A 22,394-nucleotide genomic window follows, 5' to 3' on the forward strand; every position below is an offset into this window, starting at 1 on the left:
CCCGCCGGAGGCCGCGGGTGCACATGGCGTGTGACAGGCGAGAGCGGCCCCGTCCTGCCCGCGCCTCCGCCGGCACCGCCCGGCACCGCCGCCGTGCCCTCCGCCGTGTCCTTCCCCCGCGCGGAGCGCCCGGTGCGGGCTGGAGCGGCCCCGGCGCTGTTGAACGGAACCGGGTGCACCCCGAGTCCTGTTTGCGGGTGTCAGAGGAAACCAGCCCGGCTGTTCTGCCCGGGTTTGGGCTGTCGGGGTTGAGGATCAGCGCTGGGGGAATCCTGTAGCCCCCTCGGTTCTTTGGCAGAACCGGGGGGTTGTTCTCCCTCGGTGCTTTGGGGGTTGTTCTGGTTTTGGTGGTAGTTTCTGCTCTTTTGCCTAATTTTAACGTTTATTCTTATGGGCAAACTGAATCATCCACGTGAAATGCTTCTGCTGGCCTTAGCGTTTTAAAATGTTTTTGTTACGTGACAACAAATGTATTAAGAGGTTTTAAACGGTAATACATTCCTTTGCCATTACCAAACATTAACTGTCTGTGCAAAATGATTTTCTAGGGCAATACGTGAGACCTGCCCACGACATTTAAGGATGTGTTGAACTGTAAATAAGTGATCTGTGCTCTGAGGAGTCACATGTAGGAAAAGTGAAAGTGTTTTGGTTTAGTGTATTTTAGCTGCCTTGACTAAGAAATACTTAAAACGTTACGAATGCTGAACCTTTATAAAGCACATACCATCAGTGACACAGCCTTAATGCCCTACAAGCTTTAAAACTGTTTTTAGGACATTGATGGTGTATATTTTCTGCTGTGTTGGCCTAATGCTAGTTTTCTCACCTGGTTTCTCTGTGAAAATCAAATTGTCTTACCTTGCTGCTTTCTAGGAAATGCTCATTCTGAAGGGCTTTAACAGTGCCAGTGTGTAATCCTGAATATAGGAGGACTTGTTTGACCTTTAACTGTCACTTCTATTTTTGCTTTCTGCTTTTAATATTAATAGTTATTTGGCATGTGGTTAATCTGTCTTTTAATGTAGCACATTTATTAAATATAGATCAAATACTTTTCTCTTTGTAAGCACTGTGATATAATATACTATTTGTAAGCACAATTATGCACGGTCTGTGTTGATTTCAAACAGTCTAGAATTAGTTGGAGTAATTGAGTCAGTAACATTTTGTTAAATGCTTAAGACCTGAGGAAAAATGAAGTACTTCTTCTTCATGCTGTCCACTGATTTTTATTTTATTCTAGTTCTTTCCATCAGTGTTGCTTTTCAAGTGGAAAGAGGATTGAGAAGGATTTTTTTGTCTCACTTTTTAATTGAATAATGTTGAGAAGTTGTGTGTAGTTAAAATTTCTTCACAAGCGAACATGGGTGGTGGTGCAGGAACGGGCATTTGCGGTGTTCAGAGGTGACACCATTCCTTGGGCTGTGCACACACAGTCCTCAGTTTGCAGAGCTGTGAGCTGGTGGAAGTTATCTCCTGGTTGCAAATTGTAGCTGTAGCTAGGAAATAGCAGGTGCCCCTGGCCAGGAGCTGGAGCCACCATGCAGAGGGGTGAGCATCACCTTGAAGGGCAGGAAGAGTCTACAGCCCCGGAGTTACACTGGTGATTAAGTGCAAATGCTACTTTGTTGCTTTTAAAAAAATAAACCAGTTTCTAAAACACAAGTTTTACTGGGGATGAATGGGGAAATAGTATCATTATTTGCAAAGTTGGTTTTTTTTGAACAGTAGTCTTCAGGCAAGAAGTCACAGTACTTCAAAGTACTGTCTGCTCCTAGCGTGTCCTTACTGTCACTTGCTGATGACTAATATTGTTTGTAGTCCTGTTCTTGAGTTCTGTTGTAGATTTAACTGGTCATACTGAAGGTGGTCTCCTGGTTTAAGAGTCAAACTTACTTCAGTATAATGTAAACATTAATTAATGGTTGAAGTGTGATGGGAAAGAAAGTAGTTTTAGTGTGAGCTCAAGATTGATGATTGCCAGCCTCCAGCTCAAGTAATCACCAGATCTATTTTTGTTGTTGTTTAATCCTTCCCTGTTGCCAGTAATAAATATGCTTTGCCTATGACTACACAATCATCGGAAATTTTAATAGCAGGTGAAGTTTAAAAAATTCAGGGTGGCCTGTTCCTTCTGTTTGTTTTTAAGTGATCCTGGAAACCAAGAATGGAGGGTCCCTCTCTGTTTTGTCTTTTTAATAATGATTTACAAATGTGCCAAGTACAGTACCCTTACAGACTTGAAATGTCTTATTTGCTTGTCACTAAAAACTGTATGTAGTTCCAGTGTCCTTGGCCTTTTTTGTTTCAGCACAATATATAAATCTGACTGCATTAATAATGTTACTAAAATCCTTGTTTTCGGAGGGAAAACCCAGAAATGCACCTTGCAAAACACATTTTAAACATCTGGGGAAATTAAATTATTAATGTTAGAGTATACACTTACCTGTAATAAAGGCATCTTTTTTCTACAGATAGAAATGTCATGAAACATGGAATTACTGTGCATTAAGATAAGTGTTCTGGTTGCTATTTTTAATGATTCCCTGGAAGCCTCACTGGCAATTCAAATGTTGAAGTTATCAAGCAGGAGGTAATAGCAGTGGGAAGTGTGTTTTTGTTTTTGCAGTTCTTGACAGACTCCCATCCCTACTTGTGTATGTACAAACCAGCTGTCGTCTTGTGAGATGAATCAAGTGGGGGTGGGGAGAAAAGAGCCATTTTTGAGTGTGTCCAGCAAGGAGCTCTCCTGTCAATGTCATGGCACACGTGGGATGAAAGAGGTTTCAGAGGCTCCTGCTCAAGACACCCAGATCAAAGCAGTGCAATTATTCTTCTACACCTACCTTTGAGATGCGCAGACTGTCCCTCTCTGGTTCGTAAAGTTCATGTTTTTTAATTGGTTTTATTTGCTGCTTGTGGAATTTCCCCTGCCTTCAGTGAAAGCGTTGATTGGATATATTGCTAGGTAAAGCATAACATCAATATTTGCTTTTGAGGTACTTGGCTGGAAAAATACCTTTTGTGCTGGGCAGAGCAGCGGTTGTTGCTGGAGCTGTTGTGTACAGCTTTTGGAGAGGCAGGATTCCAGACAGATGTAACTGATACAGCTGGAAAAACAGACAGACTTCTGGGTACAACCCTGCTCTGAAGGAGTGCTTTTGTTTTGTTTTGATTTTTGGGTTTCTTGGATGTGCTTTGTGTATTGGCCTTTGAATTCACAGAATTCTGGACATGTTGGACTTCACTGTTCTGAGGCAGTCTTATTCATTTTGACAAACCCATGAATTTTGTATTTTACTCATTACTTTCAGTTTTGCTTTTGTGGAAGTAATTTGTGGTTCATAAACAAGATACCATGAACATAGGAACAGCATTTTTAAGTCAGATCAGAGATGCATTTAGTCCATGATGTGCCTTCAGGAGTGGTCAGTAGCAGATACCCAGGAAGGAGCATAAAAATGGATTATACAAATGGTTGTGTTTCCCTTTGCATTTCTTTTGGATCTAAAGTCAGAGATCAATTCTTTCTGAGTTAAAGCAATTTACTGTTTGCATTTTTTTTCTCTTTTTTCTTAGTAGTTGAGTTTGGGTAAACCTCTTCTATCCACAGTGTCTTGGGTAGTGAATTCTGCAATGTAATTGGAGTCCATGTTGGGAAAAATACCTCTTTTTGCTGAGTTTTTGGAACTTGATGCCTGGTAATTTAATTTGATCTAACTAAAGCTCTTTTATAGTAAGAGACAGTAAATAACTCTCCCATTCTGTCATTCATTCTGCAGACTCCTTTACATTACTAAGTGTGGACGCTTTTACAGTAAATGACATCAAGTACATTTTACTTTAACTTAACATTTACTGACTAATCCTAAATAAAGCCTCTGTAGCTGAAAACTAAAATTTAATTTGTTTATATTCTGCTTTTCCTCCTGCTAATACAGAGGGCTGAACCAATAGTTTTAGCTTGGTCTTGTAGTCTGGAGCTACAAGCTGGGATTATTGCTGCCTTTAAGCAGTAAAAGTTCTCCTGTTGATGAAAGCTGGTTGATTCTGAACAAGGATCAAGTATGTCTGTTCCCTGAGTCAGTTATTTAGAAAAGTTTATTGTGTTCAGTGTTACCTGCCCAGGAAACAGATTATAAAGAGCCTCAAATGTATCAATGCACTTTTTTCTGTCATCTAATTGCAGTTACTTAAATTATGTTCAAAGTTGTGATGTCTGTGTGGTTGGGGCTGTGACTGCACATGTGCTTCATGGAAATTTCTCACTGGAAACATCTGCGGTTTGGCTTAAGAGTGGAGGTGAAAGGATCATAACATTTCCTTGGGTAGTGGTGTTCTGTGGTAGCTAAGGAAGAACTTTCATTGCTTGGGTTTGGGTTATGGTTTATGTTCTAAAGGTTTTCTTATGAATGTAACTGTTAGATACTTTGAGCAATCAAACAGAACACATGCTGGAAGGAATTACTGTTAATATATTCTTGCAGTCTATACTTACAGTGTGCTGTCCCTCAGGCTGTGTGGGCACCTGCTTTCTCCCTTCCTTGACACCACTTTAGACAGACAGTGGCTCGTCAGGGCGACAGCTGCCTGCAAGTTCTGGAGACCTTGTGATTGCCTGGTGTTCAGAGGTGTGTTTTGGAGCTCCATACCGTATCTCCTGTACAAAAACTATCAATTACAAATTACCTCAGAGCATAGAACTAGGGAACATTGGACTTGGCTGTGACTTGAGAGATTCAGACTCCAGAAACTTTTATTTACTGTCTCTGGCAGGTGCTGGTCCTGTGCCATAGTGACTAATAAGGTCAGGGGAGCTGTGTTTATAGGTGGGTTTTGGCTACTTTCAAGTAGGATTTGCAAATGTCAAGCTCAGTAGAAGCAGTGTTCTCACTTAAGCAGATCTGATTGAAAAGGAGCGTAGGAGGAAGGTAGAGCACATATGATTTGAAATGAAAATAGAGATGAGCGGGAAGTTTCTATAGTAATAATTTGTGTTACAGTTGTTTTTGTCATCTTTTTTTTTTTATATTTGCCTCTCAATTACACACAGCTTCTGAGTGATTTTTTTTTTTAATTAATACAGCAGTGTTGCAAATTGTCAGACACCAATCAGGTGATTGAGGTAAAGCTTAAACAGTTTATATTTGGATTAATTCATACTTGATATGCTTTTTTTGTTGGTATGACTGATATATATATGAAATGTCCTTACCCAGTTCTAGAATTCTACTGATCCTACAAGTGTTCTTACATCTGTAGTTAGTTGTAGGAGTAAGTACATCCTTTGTGTAGTTACATGAAATACTACAAACTGGAAAATCATCTTTATAGTTCTTTATAGTCTGTAAAGTTCCAGTTCTATGACAGAAGCAAGACTGGTGTTATTTTGGTTTAAAGGTCCAAAGTCAGCATTAAAACTGTTCCAAAAATCTGCAGCTGAAAGAGTTTTGAGATTCTTACTTCAGTTATAATAATGAGGCAGGAGATATGCAAATTCAATTATTCTTTGCATTGATTAAATCAAAATACCAAGGTGCTGTGTTTGAGTAGGATGATACACTTAATCAATAGCAAAAGTAGTAAGTTAAATGAGCTAATAAAGAAAACAAGTTAGTCTTTCACCTTGGCTTTTCAAAATAAATGTATATTATTAATTTGCTTATAATTAGGTAAGGGCACTGTCTTACAAATATTATTCCTTCATGAAGGGAGATGTGTTTTAGAGAATAATTCTGCTGTGGAGGTGTTCTTCTGCTGTTGGGTTTTTCTTTTTATTTTTTTGAGCATGTACAATTGTCTTGGACAAAGCAAAAGGTTTTTTACAGTCATGCCTGAGCTGTTCAAAATAAGATTATGCTTCTCATTTACTGTATTTTTCAGTAAACGCAGCAACTCTTCAAAACCTCTCAAGTCCCATTAACTTATATAAAAATTATGTAAAATACAGGAAAAAATATCATTTCAGAGAAAACCATGTCCTTGTCATGTGGTGTGAGGCCATGGCTTTTGCAGTTATAAGGAGTTTTCACAACAGTTCACTAATAAGCTGCTGTCTGTGCTGGAATCCTGGGAAGGTGGTGGGGTTTATCTGCTGCCTTGCTTGTTTTCATGATAAAAAGTTGATGTGTAGTGACATTTGTTTCCTGCGACTTCCTGCCTTTAAGGAGTTTTTTGACCTAGATAAAGCAGTCGGAGGGGAGGAACCATGTTTATTCTGCAGCTATTCCACATTGGATGGTATAGGAAATAAATGTTCCATTCTCCAGTTAAGATTCCCTCACTGCTGTTTTATCACTAAAGAGAACGAGGCTTCAGTGAGTTACACTCAGTGAGTGCTTGCAGAGCTGCTGCAAATTTTTTGGCACATCATTTTTTATAGGACAAGAGAAGGTCTGTACATGGTTGGAATCTGTTTCTTCACGTTTGTGTGCATGATTCTGCTGCAGCCTCTGCACGTGCTGCTCTGGCCTCTTAGGTACTGCCAAGCAGAAGCTTGGACACAGCTTGGGCTCCATGTGGTGAGAGGAAAATTTTCAGTATTCAGAATTTCAGAGTGTCTTAATGAATATTAATATGAACTCAGCACCTTTGTGTTTGTCCATGTGCACCAAACAAAATGAAGACCATGAGGAGATTGGCAAGCAGTTCTGATCCAAACATTCCTGTTGACCTCAGCAAGGAAGCTCCTGTGGATAAGGATGCTCATGGAATTGAGAGTTTGGAGAGCCAGAGTCCTGTCATTATCAGAGTGTTATGATGTGGAACAAAATTAGTATAAAGTTGACTGGAATTAATTTTAATTCAGTGCTGATTTAAGGCTTAACTTTAAGAATTATAGAAGGAAGCTCCAGCCAAAGCCTTGCTGAAAGCAGAAGTGACTTCAGTGTTGGATCAGACTTCTCAGCACCTTGTGCATTTGGATTCTCTGGGGATGGCAATAGCTATAACTACATAAAGTGCTTCATGGAACTACAATCCCATATTGAAAAAAATGTCTGTATTCCCAACAGCAGAACTTATGGAATGCACTGGCTGGTTAGAATAATGTCCAGCTTTGTGCTAAATTGTGATGAGAAATACCTGATCACTACTGGATTTTGTGTGATGATCTGGAGTAAATGTAATTACTGATAAATATTTATGGTGTTGTAAACACTGTCCTCACAAATAATGAGGACCAAAAAATAAAATTAATCTATTTAAAAGACCCCAAAACTGTGTCATCTGGAAAAGTACACAGGGCAGAACTATAGGGTGGAAAACTGTTCTGAAAAGTAGCAGTAGAGTGAAATCCATGACTGCAGAGATGGTGAGAAGCCTGTTCTGAGATGATGTGTCAAGGCACTGATGTGATGACTGTGTGGAAATTGGGGAGTGGCAGCTGGTGCTGGAGCTTCACATCATTCTGGAATCAAATCTGTGTTAAAGAATCTTGCAAAACTGCAAGGATTTAAGTGGAGGATTGCTAAAAAGAGTTGAAGGCTGGGAAGAAGTCCCAAAGAGTGGGGGACATAAGGGGTTCAGTATGTTTTATTCAAAAGCAGTGTGAGGTGGCTGGGTTGGTATGGGGCTGAATGAGAGTACTAAAGGCTCTCTAATAGATCACACTAAATTGTCAAGGTTTGAATTGAGCTGTGTTGCAATAGTTTACTTTCAAGAATGATGGGATATCTATCTCAGCATCTTCCACTGATAAAAAAATCAGCCCTAGTGATGAGGTGCAGAGCAGGTATGGCTGGGTGACATATCATGGCTTAGGGTTACCAGAGGTAAAATTGAAGATTCTTTACTTCCTCTGCAAGTCTTTTTAAATAAACTGTTGTGGGATTATAGCAAGAGACCATTTTATTATGTGTTTTAACAAAGAGTCAATATTTGTCTTGGTTTTAAATTAAAATAACTTCTAAAGTATCAAACATCCACTTGGGTATTTGTTTATTTACACTTGCCAGTAATGTTCTCACACTGGTGTTGATGCTTTTGTTCACTTTGTCATACTTTTCATATTGGAGGACACTGTACTGTTTCAGAGATAATTTTTGTGTAATACAAAGTGATTCTGTGACAACTTTTGTTCTTCAAGTAAGTCTTAGATACAGCTCATGAGGCATAAGCCGCTTAATTCTTGTGTTGATAAGAAATCAGGTTAGTGTATAATGGAAAAGGTCTTTACACCTTGTAGTGAACTTAAATTCAAGTTTTTAAATCACTTAAATAAAGATTAAATGTGTGGTTTTGCTTCAGAAATGGTGAGGATGAATAAATGTCTTGATAGAAGTTAAGTGAAGGAGACATAGATTTTAAAATGAGTAAGGCTTAGAGAAGGGTGAATTTATTCACATGAAATTCTCTGTGGGGATAAGTTTAAATTTGAATCAGAGCAAACTGATTATTTAAGTAAGTAAAAATAATGGTAAATATGATAAATGCTCTCAGGCACACAGTGATTTTTGGGGTTGCTATGTGCCAGGTCAGGAGCTGGACTCTGATCTGTGTTGGTCCCTTCCAACTCAGGATATTCTGTGTCTGATTTTAGCATCGTACCCCATAGAGATTGGAAATGGAAGAGGGGAATCCAGTTAATACATGGGAAAGATGAGGACACGGGCTCAAGGTGTTTTGCTTTAGAATATGGGCAGGATATTCCAGGGTTTGTAGTTGTGTGAAGAGAAGTGAAAGGCTGTGCTGGGAGGCTTGAAGAAAGATGGAAGATTAAGATCATCTCAAGTTTGAGGGCTGAGGTGAGAAGCAATACAATTGTTATCCTTACAGAGAGTGTAAAGAGTCTCTGACTTGGATATTTAATTGGGGAAATGTGATTCAGAAGGCTTTGGGGTCTCACTTTTTGGGAGCAAGGGCTGTGCTTTGCTAATCTGAGCTAATGCAAGGTTTCACTGCTGCTGCAGTGGAGCATGGGAGGGAAGGTCCTGCCTGCAGGTTGGGCTGGCCTTGGGGCTCATCAGGTGTTCATATACTGCTGCTCTCTGCTTTTTTTGCTATTTTTGGGTGCTTTGCTGTTTGAAGTGGCTGACAGAGAGGTCTGGCAGGCAGTGGAGTACATGGTGGGCCTGCACAGACTTTGGGCAGCAGTCAGCTGGCTGGAACTTGTGGGATTGTAGATCAAGGAGTTGCAGTTACAAGAGCTGTTTATGCTATATGAAATAAAAATGGAAAGGAAGAGAAAGATTCAAAACAGTGTAGGACCAAAACTAATTTGTACTAAAAAAGTGCTTACAATGTAATATAAAAATGTTTCAATCCTAAAAGTTCTTGTGACAGCATGCTTTTTGGTAAAGGGGTATGTTAAATTAAAAAACAAATTTAAAAGGTGAACCATAAGTAGACAGGATGCTGACATGACTTGATGACTTTGGGTAATCTGTGCTTTCTGGCTCTCTCTGTAAATGTGAATAGACAGAGAAAACATGAGAGAAAAGGGGGTATGAGTTCCTTGGCTGTGGATAATCTCATAGCAGAGGACAGAGTTAAAGTATGGTCTGCATTCCATATACTACATCAGCCTGGCTCCTGGCTAAATCCAGGCTTTTCTCCACAGACCACTATTCCAGTTGGTGCTATATTGTGCAGTAGTGGAGTTAAAAGCTCTAGGGAAAATTGAACATTAAGGATACAGTGAAGGTAACTAGTATTTTTTAAAATTTTATATGTAGTTTTTGTTTGTAGTGCGTGTGGGTCCCAAAAAAGCCCTTTTATTTCAGAAAGACTTCTGTATCTGTAAGGCAGGCAGGTGGGTCATTAGAGTTTGTGCAGCATTCTATGGACTGCCTGAAAGGAAAGCATTATATTGAAGATAATTGTAAAAACTTCACTGATTTCTACATCTCTTTCATTACAGGGGCTGCATTTATGGGTAGTGCTTTTTCAGGAAATACATAAATCCACTGAAGTTGACAATGCAGGTAGATCACACGTGATTTGGATTTCCTGTGGTGTTTTTGGAGGGTCTCAGCTTGATAGATTGTAGAAACATCTCAAACAAAGCTGTGATTTGCAGCTTTTGCTTCTTTATGGAGGACAGCAAATCCAGAGTGCCATCAAAGGGAAACATGCTCATAGTAATTCACTCCGTGGAGTTGATCCAGCCTTCCAAAACTACTTGGGTAGCAGGCTTGGAAGCAGCTGTGCATGGGCTTCCTGCTCTGATGGAACTGAGTGCTCACCTTCACTCTGAGCCTTCTTCCAGGGGGATGAGGTACAGCATTTCAGGAAAGGCATCCCTTGCAGGAGGAGCAGATGATAGCAAATATCAGCCTTCATTTCTGTGCAGTGTTCGGTGGACTTGGATGCTGACAGAGGTTAGTAGGAGTGAGTCACTTAAATGATCATCAATCAAAACCCTGTTTATCATTTCCACAGATGAAAGCAGTAAATAATGCATTAAGCAAGAGCCGTTCAAGGAAGCGAGTTGTTTTCTTTCCTTAGGTGTGTGATTGTCCTGGGTGTGGCTGGGTTAGGCTCACATAAGGTTCTAGAGGTGTTTCTGTCTGATCTGCCTGATATGGTCATCACTTAATACACTTATTTTGAAGAAACCAGCCACTAACTTGTGTGATCTGACCCAGGAGGTCTTTTTATCAGGTAGAGGGGGTTGGTGGTTTGGTCCTCTCTGCCTTTTCATATTACTGAACATTTTTGCTTTTAGTAGCATTAGGGGCTGCAAGGCAAACACTGAGTTTGTGTTCAAATGCTATGAAAATCCTGCTTTGAAGAGTGTGCAACATATTCTGGAGTAACTTTATTAAAATTACTAGATTGGGTGGTAAGATTCTCGTAGAATGATGAAATGCATCCTCATGCAGCCCTACTCTCAGTGATACTGTCAAGATCCTGGCACCACTTCTGCAGCTGCATCTCTGAGTGGAAGAGCAAATGCAGCAGTTTGAGGTGGTTCCCCTCTGCTGGGAATGCAGGTTCTGAAATGAATGCAGGGCTGAGTTCTGAGTGTAGGGTGGGCTCTACAGTTTGTGGTTGGGTACAGAATTATTCATTCAGCTCTCTAGATATTGATAGAAACGCACAGACGTTTTGGAGCTGGAAACCACAGTGTTTCAGTTAAAATGTTCACGTGACAGGTGCATGTGGCAACACCGGAAAGAGATGCAATAGGTAAAAACCACAGGAGTTCAGTTGTTTGTTTATCCTCTTAAATTGAAATTCAAGCCTTTGTTTTTAAAACCTTTTCCTGGTATTGGTCTGCACATAAAGCTGAGAAATGTAACTAGTCTATGAATATTCATCCTTTCTGTAACAAAACTTCCTTAGAATTGAGATTCTGCCAGAATTCTGCTGGAACTTTAAAAAATATGCCATTTTCTTTATTTCTTCCTCTGTTTTCTTTTTTGGGATATTTTGGTGGTCTAAAATGCTGTTATCTCATATAGTAATTTTTCCTTAACTGCAACATAGGATATAGGGAACATTACCTGAGATAGAAAAAATCAGCACTAATTGTTAAACCATCACAAGGTAAAATTAAAAATCTCATTCACAGTTGAGAGAACTTAGATCCTTCCACCTTTCTCTGTTTAAACAAACAAGTTAAATTCAAAGCAACTCCCGATGAAGGTTTTACGTTTCCTTCATGAATTTTGGCCTGTTGTGAATGGCTTTTGCTGTCTCCTGCAGTGCAGGCAGCCAGAGCACTCATCTGCCAGCACACCCTCGTACACAGATGTTGACTTTCCTGTCAGTAGTGAAATAGCCCTGCTTGTTTTATGGGGTGGTTATTCTGAGGTTGGAAGATTGTTGAGCCTGGAAGAGATCACTAACCCCAGCTTGCTACTTAGCTATAAATAAGTTTGGTCTGCTGTGGACTAGTAAGTACTCAAGATTCTTACGTGAGGTTATTCACTCTTATCTAGGGCTATCAGCAAACTGGGTGGTTTGAAGCCTTTAAAGAAAAGAAGCATGCAAGCCTTGCAAAAGAGTCAAGCATCTGAATATAAATAATTCAACCCTCAGCCAGAAGGATAAAATAAAAAGCTGTTAAAGTTTTAAGTTTGGGGGTAGTGTTTTAAAGTTATTTTGGCTTAATAGTAGCTGAAAGAAAGATTATTTATATTTGTTTATGTGCATTCTTCGAGTAAGCTGCAGTGTTGCTGAAAAGTGTGCCATAAATTAATTGAACTTCATCTGAAGAGCTGGAAAAGATGGTTACATAGAATGCAAAATAACCATAGTGTGGGAGAGTGTGATTTTGAGTACAGGGAAAAGAAACTGAGTAAGGTGGTTTAATCAAAAATGTTGGTTGTAAAATTCAGGCTTTTCCACAGTTTTTGAAATGAAAAAAGATAAATCCTGATGTTGTGGAAGTGAACCTGGGACACAGCAGTGTAGGAATGTGTGATTGGGGTCTCTGGGAGGCTCAAGGAGGCAGGGTGTGTTTTTGATAATTCTCACAACACTCAGACTGATTCCATTCTTTTACTGTAAGGTGTTGGTGTGCCTCATCCCGAAGGAAACTCTTGTTTCTGCAACAACATCTGATATTACAGTGTTTGATGGTTTTCTTGTTCTCCATTAAAATTCCTTATCTGGAAAGTCAAAGTAGTTTAGGGTTAATTACCCTCAGATAAATATAGGTAAGGCCCAGGGGGGTTTTGCAGTGACACTGTACTTCAGTTGGGACATCCCTGGGCTCAGCTGGGGAAGCACTGGTTATTGCATGTGTTACACCAGCACAATTCTGTCCTTCTTGTGACTGTTTTGGTTTTATGGGAGCTGCATGTTCCAACTTTCCCCAGGAGATGTAAAGAAGAGAATATATACAACTGCCTTATGTTTTTATAGGGATGTTTTGTGGTAAATAAATTGCTGACTGAGAGCATACTGACAGCAAGGAGCTGGACTTAGCAAGTTCTTCACTCAATGAAGGAGACTTTTATTTTTAAATCCGAAAGGTCCTTAGATACTTGTGATGGTTCACACCATCTTTAAGTCATTAGAATAACCCTCTTAGAGATGTTCTAAAAGGAGACAGGATTTGACTTGTGCAGGTAATGATTTAATACAAAAATACAGAGGAAAGAGCAATCACTCTGGGGAATTTAAAAGGAAAATACTGCATGATAGGTGTTAAAGAGGAAGTAAATGGATCTAATAGTAGCTATTGGTTTTAGTGCAGAAGGGGCTGATTTGGGCAGCAGAGGGGGTGATCCCCAAAGCATCCTTGTGTCAGCTGCAGAAGCAGCATTCTTGTACAGCTTTGACAGGAATGGAAATGACTGGAGAGGGGAGGCAGAGCTGGCTGCTGCAGACAGCAGGTGTTTGAAGTTGCATGTTTGAATTCCATCTGAATCAGGGTTTTCTCCCCCACTGTGTTTTGGAGTCTTTAAAACATCAACATTGCATTTCAGTGTCATCTGGGCCAAGGGTGGCATCGTGTTGTGTGTTGCTGTGTTTGAGGTGCTGAATGCACAGAGGAGCTGTGCACAGCTTCAAAGAGTGCTGAGCAGTTCAAATGTGTGCCTGGATCCAGAGTGGCCTGGAGGAGCCACAGACACTACAGTAGTCATTTTATGTAATCTTAGATAAACTGAGTCTGCTGCTTTTAAAGGTTGCTTCACACTACCACTGGTTATATTTAATATAAGCTCTTGAAGCGAGCTAGTGCCAAGCAAAGCATTGTTTGGAGTATGGAGAAATAACCTGTGAGCCAAAATTAGCCTGTGTTCGTGTGGAGTGGTGTGTGTTTCGTCAGGGCTGCCCAGATCATGTCGTCCCTGAAGGCAGCACATTTCAGCTCGAAATGTTTAAGCTATTACAACATGGAACATGCTGGTGAGCAGTGCCAGTAACATACGCTGAACATATGACCAGCACATGCCCCACTTCAGCCTAGGCCATGAATTATTTACTTTTTGTTACAAGCTGTTTATTTTTGAGAGGTTTTCTCCCCTCTGTCAGTATCAAGCACTGAGCCTTTTGTTTCTTTTTTAGTTTTGTTTTGTTTTGGTTTTTTTAAATCTTCTTTTCTACTCTTGCTGTTGATTCTGTATTTCTAAAATTCTCTGCTTTGTTTACCACCACCCCCACCCTTACTTTGTGCTTATTCTCTTAGGATGCCATCCCAGGTAACTCCTGTGGTAATGTCATTGAAACTGTGGAGACCAATCTGATTATTTTAAACTTGTGATTGAGAGATAAAATGACCTTACGCTTAATCTTTTGGGACTTGGTCTATATTCATTAGTTAGCTGTGATACCTCTTCTCTGTGTCAATTTTTCACTGTTATGTTTCACATCTGTGAAATGGCAAGGCTTTTCCCTCATCCCTTGTCATCTTTGGTTAGATAAATGATGTGAAGCAGACACTCCATAGGCCTTTTCTGATTTTAAACTGATTTTTGATGACAGCTCCAGTTCCCAGACTGCTTGTGACTCTTCATTTGCAGCAACTGTGTGCTCTGGATTCTGGTACAAAATGAGTGAGCACTGACCCAGACTGATGGGCTGGGGAGCTCTGGAGAGCAACAATTGATAAAACTTTAATGTACATACAAATATACTGCATCTTTGCTGTGTGTTTCATAACATTTTAGGGAGTGTTACCCCTTGGATGGGATCAGGTTCAACACAAAATTAATTTGACTTGGTGAGCTTTTCAGAATGAATCATCTCATAGTTATTTGTGTGCACTGTAGGTAACAGGCTTAACATTGCATACTTCTATATGTAGATTATTCTTTTAAATTCAGTTTTCTCCTGGAAGTGCATTGAGTTAAAGGATATGCTGTTACAGAAGGCTTTTGCTTCTCATTTTAAGTATGTTGGTAAATTAGATTTTTCAAGCATTTGCAGTAATTAAAAATACTCTTCTCAAGGTTCCTGTTTTTAGAAGCTTTTTTTTTAACAAACACATTAAATCTCTACAGTAGTACAGGTTCATTAAAACAGCATTTTCTCCTTGTTTTAACCATACCTTTCAATAAAATTCAGCCCAGCAGATAAACTGTAACTAACCCTTTGGTTTCTAGGTTAGTTAAAACAGACTAATTGGGAGTTAGAGCTGAAAGAACCATCCTGTCCTGCGTGGGAGCTCTGGTGTTCACGTTGTGTGCTCAGTCAGATTAGTTTACTGGTGGGCCTGAAAAACAATCCCTGGGAAGAGAAGGGGAGAGGCTTGGGATTAGTTTTCTGTCAAGTCAGAAGTGCAACTTTTTCCATTACCAAATGGGAAGTTATTAATATAAGATGGATAATGTGGTTTTATTAGCATTTCATAGAATCATAGAATCCTTTAGTTGGAAATGATCTTCAAGGTCATTGAGTCCAACCATTGACCCAGCACTGCCAAGGCCACCACTAACCCATATCCCCAAGTGCCACAGCCACATTTAAATCATATAAATCCCTCCAGGGATGGTGACTCCACCAGTGCCCTCAGCAGCCTGTGCTGGGGACTGACCACCCTTTCTGTGAAGAAATTTTTCCTCATATCCCACTTTAACCTCCCATGGCACAGCTTGAGGCCATTTCCTCTTGTCCTGTCCCTCGTTTCCTGGGGGCAGAGCCTGACCCCCACCTGGCTGCAGGTGTCCCCTGAGCTGCCTTTTCTCCAGGGTGAGCCCCCCAGTTCCCTCAGCTGCTCCTGGTGCTCCAGCCCCTTCCACAGCTCCATTCCCTTCCCTGGACACACATCAGCCCCACATTGTCCTTCTTGTAGTGAGGGGTCCAGAACACTCCCAGGATTTGAGGTGTGCCCAGCACAGGGGACAGACACTGCTCCTGTGGCCCCACCATGGCTGGTACAGGCCAGGTGCCATTGGCCTTCCTGGCCTCTTGGGCTGATGTTCAGCTGCTGCTGTCCAGTACCCCGGGCCTTTTTCCACAGCAACCTTCCAGCCACTCTGCCCCAGCCTGGATCACTGCAGGGGCTGTTGTGACCCAGGTACAGGAGCCAGCACTTGGCCTGGTTAAACCTCACAGCCGTTGGTGTCAGCCCATGGATCCAGCCTGTGCAGATCCCTCTGCAAAACCTTCCTGCCCTCCAGCAGAACACCATTCCCACCCAGCTTGGCATCATCTGCAAAATGACTGAGGGTGCTCTCAGTCCCCTTGACCAGATCATGGATAAAGATGTTAAAACATCTAAACACTTTTTAAAAGGTCAGTGTGAAAGTGTCTCCTCTTGGAAGGTCTTAATCTTTGTGGTTCCTGAAGCTGTCTGCAGGGCAGCCTGGGCCAGGGACTGGCCACCCTTTCTGTGAGGATATTTTTTCCTCTTATCCAGCATAAACCTCCCGAGCACAACTTGAGGCCATTTCCTCTTATGCTGTCCCTCACTCCCTGGGAGCAGAGCCTGACCCCCACCTGGCTGCACCCTTCTGTCAGAAGGTCCCCTGAGCCTCCTTTTCTCCAGGGGGAGTCTGGAGCCCTCCTTATGCTGGCTCTGGCACCACTAGATCGCTTGTGGGCAGGTTCTCACACTAACCCTATTTAACCCTATAAGAACACAATTTTCTTACAAAACATTGTTTGGTGGCTTGGTTGGTTCTATCACTGTGGGGTTCAACGAGCAGAGGTGTTCCTGGCCACCCACTCCCCAGGCAGGAGAGATCCTTAGTACTTCTGGTTGTAGCTTCACAGTCACAGACGTGAGCTACAAACCTTGGAGTAAGAAAAACAAAGGAGACCACTGTGGACAATGGAGTTGGACTGGAAAAACAACAAAGCTGTGCTGGTGCTATTTTTAGTAGGTCCAAACTTTGTGTGGTTGATGGTTCTCGTTTTGCTCTTCACCACAGACGGATCTCCAGACACAGATATTTGATAAGCAGTTTCTGTAGTCTCTGTTAAACTTTGTGTTTTGTTTTCTGAATGGTGATGAAGAATTTGAGGTTTCTTGTTGTCTTTCAAGCTCTCTGTGAGGTGAAGGTGTTGTGTCTTGTTACCTTTGCAGTTCTTGGGGAAAAGTCACTAATTCTGCTGGCACTTTCACAGAAACTGACTGGTGTTTTCTCAGGAGAGTGAGCAAAACTGAGTGAAAGATCTAATTTATAAATGAACTGATTAGTGCTCATAAGGCCTTCCTGATGTGATTCCTGGTGATGATTAAAGGAGTGGTAGTTTAAAAATATCTAATGCATCTTTTTGACTCTGTAAAAAGCATAACGAACAAACTTGTGCATTAAAGTTAACATTTAATGAGCAACTTCTAAAAAATAGTTGATTTCTTATTTTGAGAAAGGATGTTGGAAAAACTACACTTTCATACAGACTGGTTTTAATCAACTGAGGTGTCTGTTATCTTAGTTTTTAGTTTGTATATTGGGAGGGTGTACATATAACTAAAATGCTATAGGTAAGGCCATGATCATGCCCTCCAGAATTATTAAAATATCTCTTAGATTCATATTTTAGTTATCATCTCCATTTTTGCCTTGCTTTTCTTTAATAGTATTTAGAATATTAGTCTTTTACTTTTCCACATGGATATTTTTAAGTGTCTAGGTCACCCCAGGACACTAAGATTATAAAATAATTAGATGTATGAGTTAAAAACAAGGAAAACAGACTCCACATCTATAGCAGTATTTGCTGCATCTTCAGTATTTTTGGCAAGTTTAACTTTGGGGTCCCCTTGGTTATTATGGGAAATGCCTTTTTTTGTGGTGCTTCTTATACTGACATAGGGATTGAAAAAAAAAATAATTTTCAGGATAAAAGTTTTTTGTCATTATTGTTAGAAGTGTAGTATAATGCTATTCACATACAGGAAGATAGGAAACACTTTCTGTAACTAGCACATCTTTCTGAAAATGGAAATCTTTCAACTATCAGTTGGTTCTTAAGTGTAAATGGAAACATGTTAATTTAAGTGCTGTGGAAATTAGTGTTTGCAGTTCTCTTTGTGCAGCAGCATATGCATTGAACTCATTTGCATCTCTTCAGCTTTGCCAGACAAGGAGATTCTGCAGGGGAATTTTGAAGTAATCCTGTGACTGCTGAAATTGTTAAATATGCCATCCTGAGTTGGAATCTCACTACAAAAAAATTGTGAATTTGTAGCAATCAATATTTATGCATGACAGAAATGTAATTTTAACAGCAAATGGTATTCTGCTAGAGGGAAAATCCAGCTTACAGATGTGTGAGGAGTTTGTAATTAATAATTTGGAGGATTTTTTGTTCTATGACTGTTTTGACAGTTCCATTAAGGGAAGATGCTCAGTTGATAAACTTGGGAAACCCAACCTAGACAAATGTCACTTTTCCAGGGAGGGGGAAGGTAAGACACCTTGCTTTATCTATAGCTCTGTGCAGGAAAGCTTTGCAAGTTTGTGCTCATGCAGTGAAGTTTAATTGTTTGAGCAGTTTGGCAGCATCTTCCTCTGCCTAAGGACCTTTCTGGTGTTGATTGCAGCTCGCTTTTTTAAGCATTTCAATCATTTCATAAACTTAACTACATGAATTTATGTGCTTGAAGGAAGAGTCAGATCAATATTAATTTTTATTCTGGAAGTCTTTAGCTGATACTGTGTCAGTTACTACCAAACAAAGTTGCTTTGGCTCTGGCTTGTTTCACAGAATGACCTGAGGTTAAAGTGAGTGAAACAGTGTATTATATACCAGCACCATTTTTTTTCCTTTTAGATATTCTGGTTTTAGAAAATTCAATGGTCTGGAAGAGCTAAATCACAAAATGATAATAATAAAAAAAGGCTGGAATTTGAAGCTAAACCAAAAGAAGCTGCTCTCAAGACATGGTTTATTCTCAGAAAACGTCAAATTGGGTTTGGTTCACACAACCTAAGGAGATGTTTTTGTCATCTCCCGCCAGCCCACGTTCTTTGTTGTGTGGGATTGATCTGGTCATTGTGGATTCCAACCCTGGCTGCAGGAATGTAGTTAAAGTAAACCCAGGCTGAAGAGTGTACAGCTGTGTCCTTGATTTACATAGGACAAGAAATAAAAAGTGAAAATAGTACTTTCATCACTAAAACAGTTTGGTTATTAAAAAAAAAAAAAAAAAAAAGAAAAAGAAATAAAAGAGAAAAAAAAAAAGTCTGGTTGTTTCTGGCCAGTGAAAGATTTTTCAATTTCATTCTGTTGGTGCAGGGCAGGGTAGGAGTATGGTTAATTAAAAGCAGCAGATATAACACAGATAAACAAAATGAAAGTGAGTTCTTCAGTGTCACCAGGGATAGGATGTGCCCTTGCTGTTGAACACCTCCAGGCTTGCATTGCAGGGATGTTTTTGGGTGCTTCTGCACAGGACAAGTTACAGGAGTGAGTAACACTTGTAGTAAACCTGACAGCTGTTTGTCACCTGGAATGAGGAACTCCTTGGTACTAAAGAAAACAAATGAAGAATCCTTTCTCTCCACATACTTTTCAGTAATAAGATAGAAATTTTAGCTTTTTCTTCTTTATTTTTTTAATTACTTGAAATATTGCCTTAATTTTCCTCTTGTTCATTAAGGGGGAAAATGTCTTGCTTCTCACATACATAGAAAAAAGAAACCCTTCAGTACTTAACTGTATAAGATTTTAATTAGAATGTATGCATTCAATAAGCAGTTTTCATGGTATAATAGTAAAGTACTGATGAAATGAAAGTTCCTTTAGCTCTGTTTGGGAGAATGTGATACATGGCTGAAAATCTATGTGTGTGTGTAGAGTACTTTGTGTGATGTAGGCTTCACAGCCACTACTTCTGTGCTTCTTAAACAGCTCCTCTTGTGCAACAAACTCTGATTGAGGTACTTCAGTCTAATTTAATGAGCTAATCTCCCTTTTCCTGAAGAGATGTCTCTCACCTGATGTTTTGCCTCTTAAAGTGGTTGTAGAAAAAGGAAGAATTGGGGGATGATCCAATGTTTTAAACAAAGATTGGGTGTTGGGAAAAATATGTTCTGTTCCCAACTCTGCTGCTCATTTGCCAGAACGACTTGGCCAAGTCACAAATCCGTTTAATCTGTTTTTGAAAATGGGAATAATACTTTATGGGCAGGCAGATGATGAAATTTCAGTGCTCTTTTCCAGCAGTTTTTATCAGGGAAGAGCTTTGCCTTGTCTTTTAAAACCAATCCCATGGGTTTTGAAGGGGATTACTTGGTGTGCAGGGTGAACTCTCTAACTCCCTTCCTGCTCTCTGTTTTTGAAGACTGTCAGTGCTTTTTTTTCCTTGTCCTTCAGGCTCTCTTAAATACACTGTTCCATTAGCACATTTGAATGCTGCTATCCCTAAACTTTGGTGTGTCTCAGAGTTCCAAACCCACTGGATCTCCCAAGCTGACCTGTGTGCAGAATGTCAGTGTTCTCTAGTGAAAGGGACAGCAGTGGCTTAGTTATAGTTAAGAGCTTGAAAGTAGCACAGAAATGAGTTGTGGAAGCTTATCTTTCTGTATGAGTTGAAATCTCAAGCTTTCAAAGAGAATGGTTAAAACAGGTGCATATTGGGAGTGTTGTCTTGTGTAATATAAAAACACAGCTTTTAAATTCAAGTCTCATGATATCTTTTTGAATCGAGATTAGACTATGAGGTGGTTTAAACTTAATAAAGCATCAGCAGAGTTCTACATTTCAACTTAAGTAGTTTTCTGCTGAATCAGTATATATCACTGGAGTGGCTCCTGGAAGCAGGGAACTGGAATTGTGCTGGTTGGGACCAGAGCTGGTTCAGGAGGCCAGGGAGATCCTGCCCTGTTTGGAGCACAGAGCTGTCACATCCCATGAAACACCCCCGAGGTCGGGCTTTTATTGTAGAGAGCCCGGTAGGAACCTGTGCTTGAGGAATCTTGGTTTGTATTGTTCATTACTTTAGGAAATGTGTTCGGAGTGGGTTTCATTTTGCTCAGTGTTGGAGAGGTGTGAGTAGGAGCATGGGTGTGTGTCTGCACCTAAACTCTTTCAACCAGTGCAACACAGCCATCCCTAGCCCTGATTCAAACCACTTTAGGCTTTTCCTTTCTGTGTCAAAGGCATCATGAAGTGTGTGCCCATTTTCACTCACTTTAGTTGACAAACATGGGCCCAAGTTGATGCTTGGAGACATTAATCCCTTGCCTCATGTGGCCTTGCTGTACCCTTTCTTTCTCTGTGCTGGTGCTTCAGTACATGACAATGATTGGCCTGTGTTCTCAAGAAAACTTTTATTGAGTCTATTTTTTTTAAATTCCTGGACAGATTTCTACTTGCGTGACTCTGACTGGTTAAATCATGTCTGTTGTTTTTATTTGCTTTTATCCTTCTGTACTTTCCTGCTGCCCCTAACACAGCCCACGATTTGAGAACTTGGCATGGTCTCAGAACAGCTCAGAAGGAGGAGTGCTTCTTGAGGGATATTTTCCAATAACAACGTGCTTAGCTTCTTTACTTTGTGGCTTTTCAGACTTTTTGGTGTTTTAATTGGTTCTTGAGTGTGCACACAAGTGACAAAGGAACCTAAATTTATGTCACACTGTGGAGCAGTCAGTGCATAGAACATTTCTAGATGGACTGCACATTCAGGAGAAAAGTTTTAAGAATTTGCAAATAGAAGGAAAATTGAAAAGTTGTTCAAACAAACATTCTGGAGAGCATGCTTTATAAAAGCATGGTTTATAAAAAAAAATCTCAATATAATACAAAATACTGATTTCTGTTAAGATGCCCAGCAGTAACACCACAGTGAAGCAAATATGGAATGGCTCTTGACCATCAGACATCTTTAGGTAGGCAACTGTGAAATTTAATTAATGCCCATAGCTGTGTGAGAGGAGGCTGAAAAAAGCCTGTTCTTTGACCAGACAGGCAGATTTAGGGGGGAAATTAAACACTGCTGTCTACTCAAAGTTCGAGTTGGTAGGAAGCAGTTTTTGTCATTATTCAATGGCCTGAGTTAGTCATGGATTTCTGTGTCAAATAAAGGGTTATGCTGCTCTTGGAAGCAGAGTTCTGCCTTGAAAAGCTCATCTAAAATAAACTTTGCTTCCTTGAATCAGGAATAATCATTGTGCAGTCCTACCTCAGTGGGTAGCTGCTCTCTTGGTAACGATTAGGAAGTTTGGGCATAATTTTGCAAGGGAATGCAGGTCTCTGATGAGGTAATAAGTGAAGGCTTTTGTTACTAAAGTAATGTATGAGTCACAAGTGCTTTTTTTATGATTATGCTTGCGTCAAAACACATCATGACAGCACTTGTTCACTGTACTCCTCCTACTGCTTTAATTGTAAGGAATGTGAGATGCCAGGAACTGTCTGTTTGGCTCCCAGCAGTTCAGTTTGCTTTGCTGATAACTTTTATTTAACACTGATTGATATTATTATAACCTCATTGTTTCCATATGAACTTTTGCACCCCCATGAGTACCCTGTGACTGAGACTGAGGTGTCAGGCACTTCTAAGCATCCAAATTCGTGGTAAAGGATGGAGTGGGTTG

General features: G+C 40.2%; 1 protein-coding gene across 1 annotated transcript in view; it reads left to right on the forward strand.

Annotated features, from left to right (window-relative positions):
- Positions 1 to 132: 132 nt before the first annotated feature.
- FOXK2 (forkhead box K2) overlaps positions 133 to 22,394 on the forward strand; it is a 45,186-nt gene continuing 22,924 nt past the window's right edge. Inside the window, exon 1 of the mRNA XM_015645545.3 lies at positions 133 to 2,881. The gene's annotated coding sequence lies outside the window, so the exon portion shown is untranslated. The remainder of the gene's footprint in view (positions 2,882 to 22,394) is intronic.

Source organism: Parus major, chromosome 18 (assembly GCF_001522545.3).
Source record: "Parus major isolate Abel chromosome 18, Parus_major1.1, whole genome shotgun sequence".
In the NCBI taxonomy this organism is placed as follows: domain Eukaryota; kingdom Metazoa; phylum Chordata; class Aves; order Passeriformes; family Paridae; genus Parus; species Parus major.